Genomic DNA, 6,827 nt, shown 5'->3' with positions numbered 1-6,827 from the left:
TGTCATGTTGACTTATTCTTCGTGAATAGGTGGAAACACCCTCGCGAGTAGGAGAAAAGAAAAGAAAAGGAGAAAAAATAATTAAAACTGTTATGGGAGAAAATGAAGAAATTCCCTGTCATAACAATCCTCCTTCTAAGAAAAGGTGACACACACCCTTGGGTAGGAAGTTGGTTATAGAAAAGTTGGCAACACCTCTCAGTCTAGGATAGTTGAATTACTAGCAAAACTCTTCTAGGATGCAATTGTGAAGTAGTCTCCCTTGGTGCGCTGTATCTTGTAACCCCATCAATGCTTCTAAATTCTAGAGATGATATTTCCAATATGCAATCCAAGTACCAAACTTTATGACTACCTCCATGGGTAGGCCTCATCCTCAACACCCTGATTTTAACAATAAGCGATCTTCCTTGACAACTCTTGAGTGATGTGAGATTTCATCCTAACTGGATGGGGATGCGAGTATGGGTTGCCCTTTGTATTTATCAGAAGAGTGTGAGACAGAGGATGGGGTGAGTGACTAGTCTTTGCCTTGCAAATTCAATAGAGAGGTGAGATGTGTGAATGAAGTGTTGCACGCATAGGATGGGCCTCTTAATGCACAAAGCACAATTTGTTCATGTGCATGAAACTATAAGGCTCCCTGGCCTTCCTTCTTGCACTGTATGCTAGCACAGAGGATGGGATACATTGTTGTACCATCAATTGCGCACAAGGCATACAATCTTTGCACAAGTGAGAGGAAGGATTACATCAATGGGGTTCAAGAACGAGTTGCCCTCCTATATTTATCAATAGAGCATGAGATAGGAGGGGGGGGTGAGCGTGATTGATTTCCCTTTCATCAATTGAGAGGTGAGGATTGAGGGCTGTTACGACAATTGGAGTCACGTATACTCTCGTTTCCTCATGCACACATGGGATGGGCCTCCATCATCATTAATACACACCTTGCTCTATTGGTGCACTGCACGATAAGGCTCCGATGCCTTTCTTCTTGCACTTATGCTAGATGGGTTGGGGATGCACTAATTCACCATCAATTGTGCATGGTGGCATACTCATTCTGAACCCTTTTTCTTGTCTATTTCTAAACTGGGTGTGAGATATGGGTTTCAATTATTATCCATAGAGTGACGTGAGTTATGGGGCAAGTGATTGATCTATCATTCCAACATGAGTGATTGTCGAGATTGATTGATAAATACTTCACCATTGACGACTTAACCAATTCTTCATCAACAACACTACCTCCCTGGGTGCTGCTACATAGTCCATACCACGATCAAGCATATTGAGGCAAACCGTGGTACCTCCTGTGGATGACTTCGACTCCCCAAGCGTGTATTGACGATGAACCCTACCTCTTGCATTCATTTTATGAATGTCATGTCTTAAGTGTGGGACATATGGTATGGGTTGTCGTCAAGTGTTAGACCCCTACTGATTAATCAACCTAATCTACTTATGTCTTAAGTGTGGGGATGTGTCCCTACATGTCTTGATTGCATAACATTGGTGAGTGTCCTGTTGATTGATTCTTACACAATCTCCTATTTTTGTTATGCCCTTTGGAGGTTGCTTCTTCACTCACCCGCCCTATCTTACCCCGTTCCCGTGGTCTTTGCTTGTCCTTTTGGTGGTTTTATCATTTTGCTGATCTTCCATGTAAACACATCCTATGTTCACCAAAATTGCAATTTGATCCTACAGCCTTGTTCATCCCTTTGAAATGGCCTCTTTTCCCTTTTACGGCCCTTTGTTCCAAGCCATGATTCACGAGCCATTAATTTTTGAAGAACCTGCATTTTTCACTTCGGAACAATGATCTAATGTGACAATCCCGATCTACTCTCTCTCTCTCTCTCTCTCTCTCTCTCTCTCTCTCTCTCTCTCTCTCTCTCTCTCTCTCTCTCTCTCTCTCTCTCTCTCTCTCTCTCTCTCTCTCTCTCTCTCTCTCTCTCTCTCTCTCTCGCGTGCCCTCCTCCATCCTCCCTCCCTCCCTCCCTCCTATCCCACCTCCTTCTCCATTCCTCCATTCCTCCCTCCTACCCCTCCTCCCTCCCTTATTCCCTCCCTCCCCTTCTTCCTCGACGTTGCTTGTCGCTTGCCTGACCTTGTTGCCTCCCTCTAGGTCACCGTGGTCGCATCGATCCTCAATGCCACCACTGTCGTTGTGGTCACTGCCGCTCCCTCTGTGCCGCCGCCCGGTCCTTCTCTCCCCTTGCCTATGTGTCAAGATTGTGGGAGAGAAGGAAGGAGTCTCACTTGAAGCTTTCTTGCTTGAACAATGGGGGAATACACACAAGGGTGGAGGCTGAAAACAATTTTCCTCTTCTTAGTTGTGTAAGCCAAAAGAACTCAAGTACAAAGAAATAGAAGAACCCTATATATGGGTCTCAAACTAAACTCAACTAACTAAGGTGGCATACTAACTAAGCCATGAACTAGAGTAGATAAGGATAGCTATCATGTAGCTATTATTCATGGGCGGTGTCCCAACCGCGTCTGCAATGACAAGTCGGTGACATAAATACACAACGGTCACCCTGGCGTATCACGAGTGGAGCTCGATATCTCAACACTCCCCCTCGAGCTCAATCCCAATTCCTACACACCAAGCAGGTCTCTAAACTTGCGCAGCTTCTCTGCGCCCAATGCCTTCGTGAATATGTCAGCTATCTGATCCTCTGTGCTGACATAAACTAGATCAATAAGACCTAGTAAAACCCTCTCTCGCACATAGTGATAATGCACCTCAATGTGCTTTGTTCTAGCATGATAGATTGGGTTATTTGCCAAGTGTATACTACTCATGTTGTCACAATAAATGACAACTGGCCCATCTGTAGACTGATGTATATTATAAAGTAGCTTATGCAACCAAGCTACCTCACATGCAGCCATTGCTGCACCCCTGTACTCAGCCTCTGTGCTCGACAAGGCAACTGTAGGCTGTTTCTTGCTGCTCCAAGTGACTGCAGCACTCCCAAAAGAGAACACATATCCACTGGTAGATCGTCTATCAGAAATACTACCTGCCCAATCAGCATCAGTGTATCCATGCAACTGTATCTGAACCCCAGTCTCATAAAATAGTCCATACTGCAATGTGGACTTCACATACCTGAGTATGCGTCTAGCCGCATCCAAATGTGGCTTCCTTGGAGCCTACATAAACTGACTTACCAATCCAACAGCATAGCTCAAATCTGGCATGGTAATAGTCATATAAATCAAACTTCCTACTATGCGTCTGTACATAGTAGGGTCTTCTAGAAGCTCACCTGCATCTGTGCTCAACTTCACATTCTGCTCCAAAGGAATTGAAATAGGCTTAAAGCCTGTCATCCCATATTTGGACAGCATGTCCAATCCATACTGCCTTTGCAAGAGCTGTATCCCACTTGGTGATCTAATCACCTCAATGCCCAAGAAATAACGCAGCTCTCCCAAATCCTTCATCTCAAACTTCTGCTTCAATAGCATTTTCACATGAAGGATATCTTCATCACTGTCACTTGTCATAATCAAATCATCAACATAAATGAAAAGTAGCATAATACATTTCTCTGTTTTTCTCACATAAAGTGAGAAATCTGCCTTGAAAATCTGAAAGCCAATAGTGACAAGATACTGTCCTATCTTGTCAGACCATGCTCTAGGTGCTTGCTTCAAGCCATACAAGGCTTTCTTCAACCTGCAAACAAACTCAGGATGAACAGCATGCACATAACTTGGTGGCTGCTCCATATAGACCTCTTCTTGCAAATCACCATGCAAGAAGGCATTCTTTACATCCATCTGATGTAAAGACAATCCCTTTGATCCAGCCATAGCAATGATTGCTCTTACGGTTGCCATCCTTGCAACCAGACTGAATGTTTCTTCATAGTCAATGCCATATGTTTGTGCATACCCCTTGACTACTAATCTTGCCTTGTATCTGTTCACAAAACCATCTGCATTGTGCTTCACCTTATAAACCCACTTACAGCCAATTTCATTTTTACCTTTAGGCAAAGGTACTAATTCCCATGTAGCATTTGCTTCTAAGGCATCCATTTCTTCATCCATGGCTTTCTCCCATTTTTCTTTTCCCATGGCTTGCTCAAAAGAAGTGGGTTCTGGTTCCTGTATCACTTTGACCATATATGCATAGTGAATGGTTGTAAATCCATCATATTTCAGTCTATCCACAGGATACCTAGCTCTCGTAGACCTGCGCAAAGTAGGTTCACTCCCAGGTGCTCTCAAAACATCCCTGGTCTTCCTTACTCCAGGTGTAACAATAGAAGGAATACCCAACTCATCATCAATGCTCTGTTCTGAGCCACTAGATTCACCATCCACATAAGAGTGACCTGCATTCACATCAAACATGGGCTGATCAACCTTCTCTTTTCCTTTTCGTGATACCTGCATACCACTTTCTGCATTACTTTGAGAAGATTCTCCTGATCTCAATCTGCCTGTCCATGGCGAAGAATGTGAACCACTGCTAAAGGACGCTCCAAGTCCACTAATATTTTGTGACTGCTGCTGTGAATTCTGTGCAGCATTACCATTTTGTGCATCTACATCATCAATCACATTTACTGGTTTATACCAGCTACTCATCTCATAAAAAACAACATCTCTGCTCACTGTAAACTTACGAGTAGAAGGGTTATAGCATCTATACCCTTTTTGCTGCAGAGAGTAACCAATAAAGATGCACTTCTCAGCTTTTGGATCCAACTTGGATCTCAATTCATCTGGCACATGTACATAGGCAATGCAACAAAAAATTTTCAAATGAGAAATATCTGGTTTCCTACCAGTATACCTCTCCTCTGGAGTCATTCCATGTATTGCTGCAGTGGGAGTCCTGTTCATTATGTAGACTACTGTAGCAACTACTTCAGCCCAATAAAAATCTGGCAAGTCTTTTTCATTGAGCATGGCACGAGATACCTCTCCAATATGCCTGTTTTTCCTTTCTGCAATTCCATTTTGTTGTGGGGTATGACTGCATGAATATTGCTGCTTTATGCCATGCTCCTGCAGGAACCTTGCAAACTCATTTGAGAGGTACTCTCCCCCTCCATCTGACCTTAGGCATTTTATCTGCAGGCCTGTTTCTTTTTCAACCATCGCTTTAAGAGTTTTGAAATGCCCAAAAACTTCACTTTTCTTTTTCATAAAATACACCCAAACTTTTCTGCTATAGTCATCAATAAAACTGACAAAATAATGACAGCCTCCAAGAGATGCAGCTTTAGTTGTCCACACATCAGAGTGGATTAATTCCAATGGCTTTTTACTCTCTTGAACATGTCTAGGAAATGGTTTCCTTGCCTGTTTTCCAAACTGACAGGCTTCACATACCTTATGCATTTCTACAACCTTGAATTTCGGCAAACGTGCAACAATATTTTGGGCCTACATTGATTTAAGTCGTTGTACATTAACATGACCAATGCGTTTATGCCAGATATCAATATCTGCAACTACACCGGTCCCATGTGCAAACATTGCTGCACTCAATTCAGACATGTCTGCATCCAATGTAAACATTCTGCCCTTCTTCTTTCCTTTTGCTATCAAGCGACCTTTATTTTTCATATCCTTAACAAAGCATCCATGAGGATTAAATCTGACCTGCAAGCCTTGCTCAACCATTTGACCAACAGAAACCAGATTCTTGGTGATATTCGGGACATGAAATACATCGGACAAGTATTTCTTTTTCCCATCCTGCATAGACAAAGGAAATTTTCCAATCTGCACAATAGGATGTGCAGTATCATCACCAGTCTCCACAAATCCTGGTTTTTCCATTTTTCTTGCATCCTCCATCCATTTTGCATGACCTGTCATGTGGTTTGATGCACATGAGTCAACATACCATACATCATTGCTTTCTTCTGCACTTGTCACAGAATTGTTCATGTGCTGCACCATAAACAAGTGCTCATTTCTGTCATCACCCTGTCTACTAGAAGATGCATAATTCCCTTGTTGCAGTTTTCCATTCATGATGTCATTCTGCTTTTTATAGCATTGTTTAGCCATATGACCCATTTTACCACAGTAGTAGCATTCAACATTACTATTTGCATTTTGGCCTCTTTGCCATCCACCACGACCTCTTTGGCTCCCCCTGCCTCTAGAGTTACCACGTCCTCCTCCATAGGACTGGTTTTCTTGAGTATGCTGCATATTCTGATTTCTACCACGGCCTCCATATCGGCCTCCTCTACCTCTGCCTCTACCTCTTCCAGCATTTGAGTAGAAGACAGGTTCTTTTGAAGTTCCTCCTGAAGAAGATGCACCACCATTTCTCTGCTCCTCAGAAATTAGAAGAGCAATCAACTCCTCAAAATCAGGAAATCTTTCACAGATGGAAATGGATGTTCGGAATTGTGCATAATCCTTTCCTAGACCATTCAAGGTCATAGAAACTAAATCATCATCTTCCACTGGCGACCCAATGGAAGCAAGTGCATCTGCAATCTTCTTCACCTTCATGTGGTAGTTATTGATGCTCATATTTTCTTTTGCACATTATGCAACTCTTGCTTGAGCTACATTTTCCTGGCTTGCGTATTTGTGCTATACATTTTTGACAAAGTATCCCATGCCTCCTTTGGCATACTTGCATCTTGAATATGCACAATTATAGAGTCTGAAATGCTGATAGACAGCCAGTACATAACTTTCCTGGCTCTCTCATGCCATGCATTAAATGCCTGCATTTGCTGTTGATTGGGAACATCAGGAAGAACTGGTTCTTCTTCATTTCCTGCAACAAATTCCCAATATCCTTTTCCCATAAGGAAATT

The sequence above is a fragment of the Lygodium microphyllum genome, chromosome 14 (genome assembly GCF_053477565.2).
Source record: "Lygodium microphyllum isolate KBCC chromosome 14, Lygodium_microphyllum_v1.1.10, whole genome shotgun sequence".
NCBI classification, from domain to species: domain Eukaryota; kingdom Viridiplantae; phylum Streptophyta; class Polypodiopsida; order Schizaeales; family Lygodiaceae; genus Lygodium; species Lygodium microphyllum.
The sequence above is the reverse complement of the archived record's forward strand: the minus strand, read 5'-3'. Positions refer to the sequence as shown.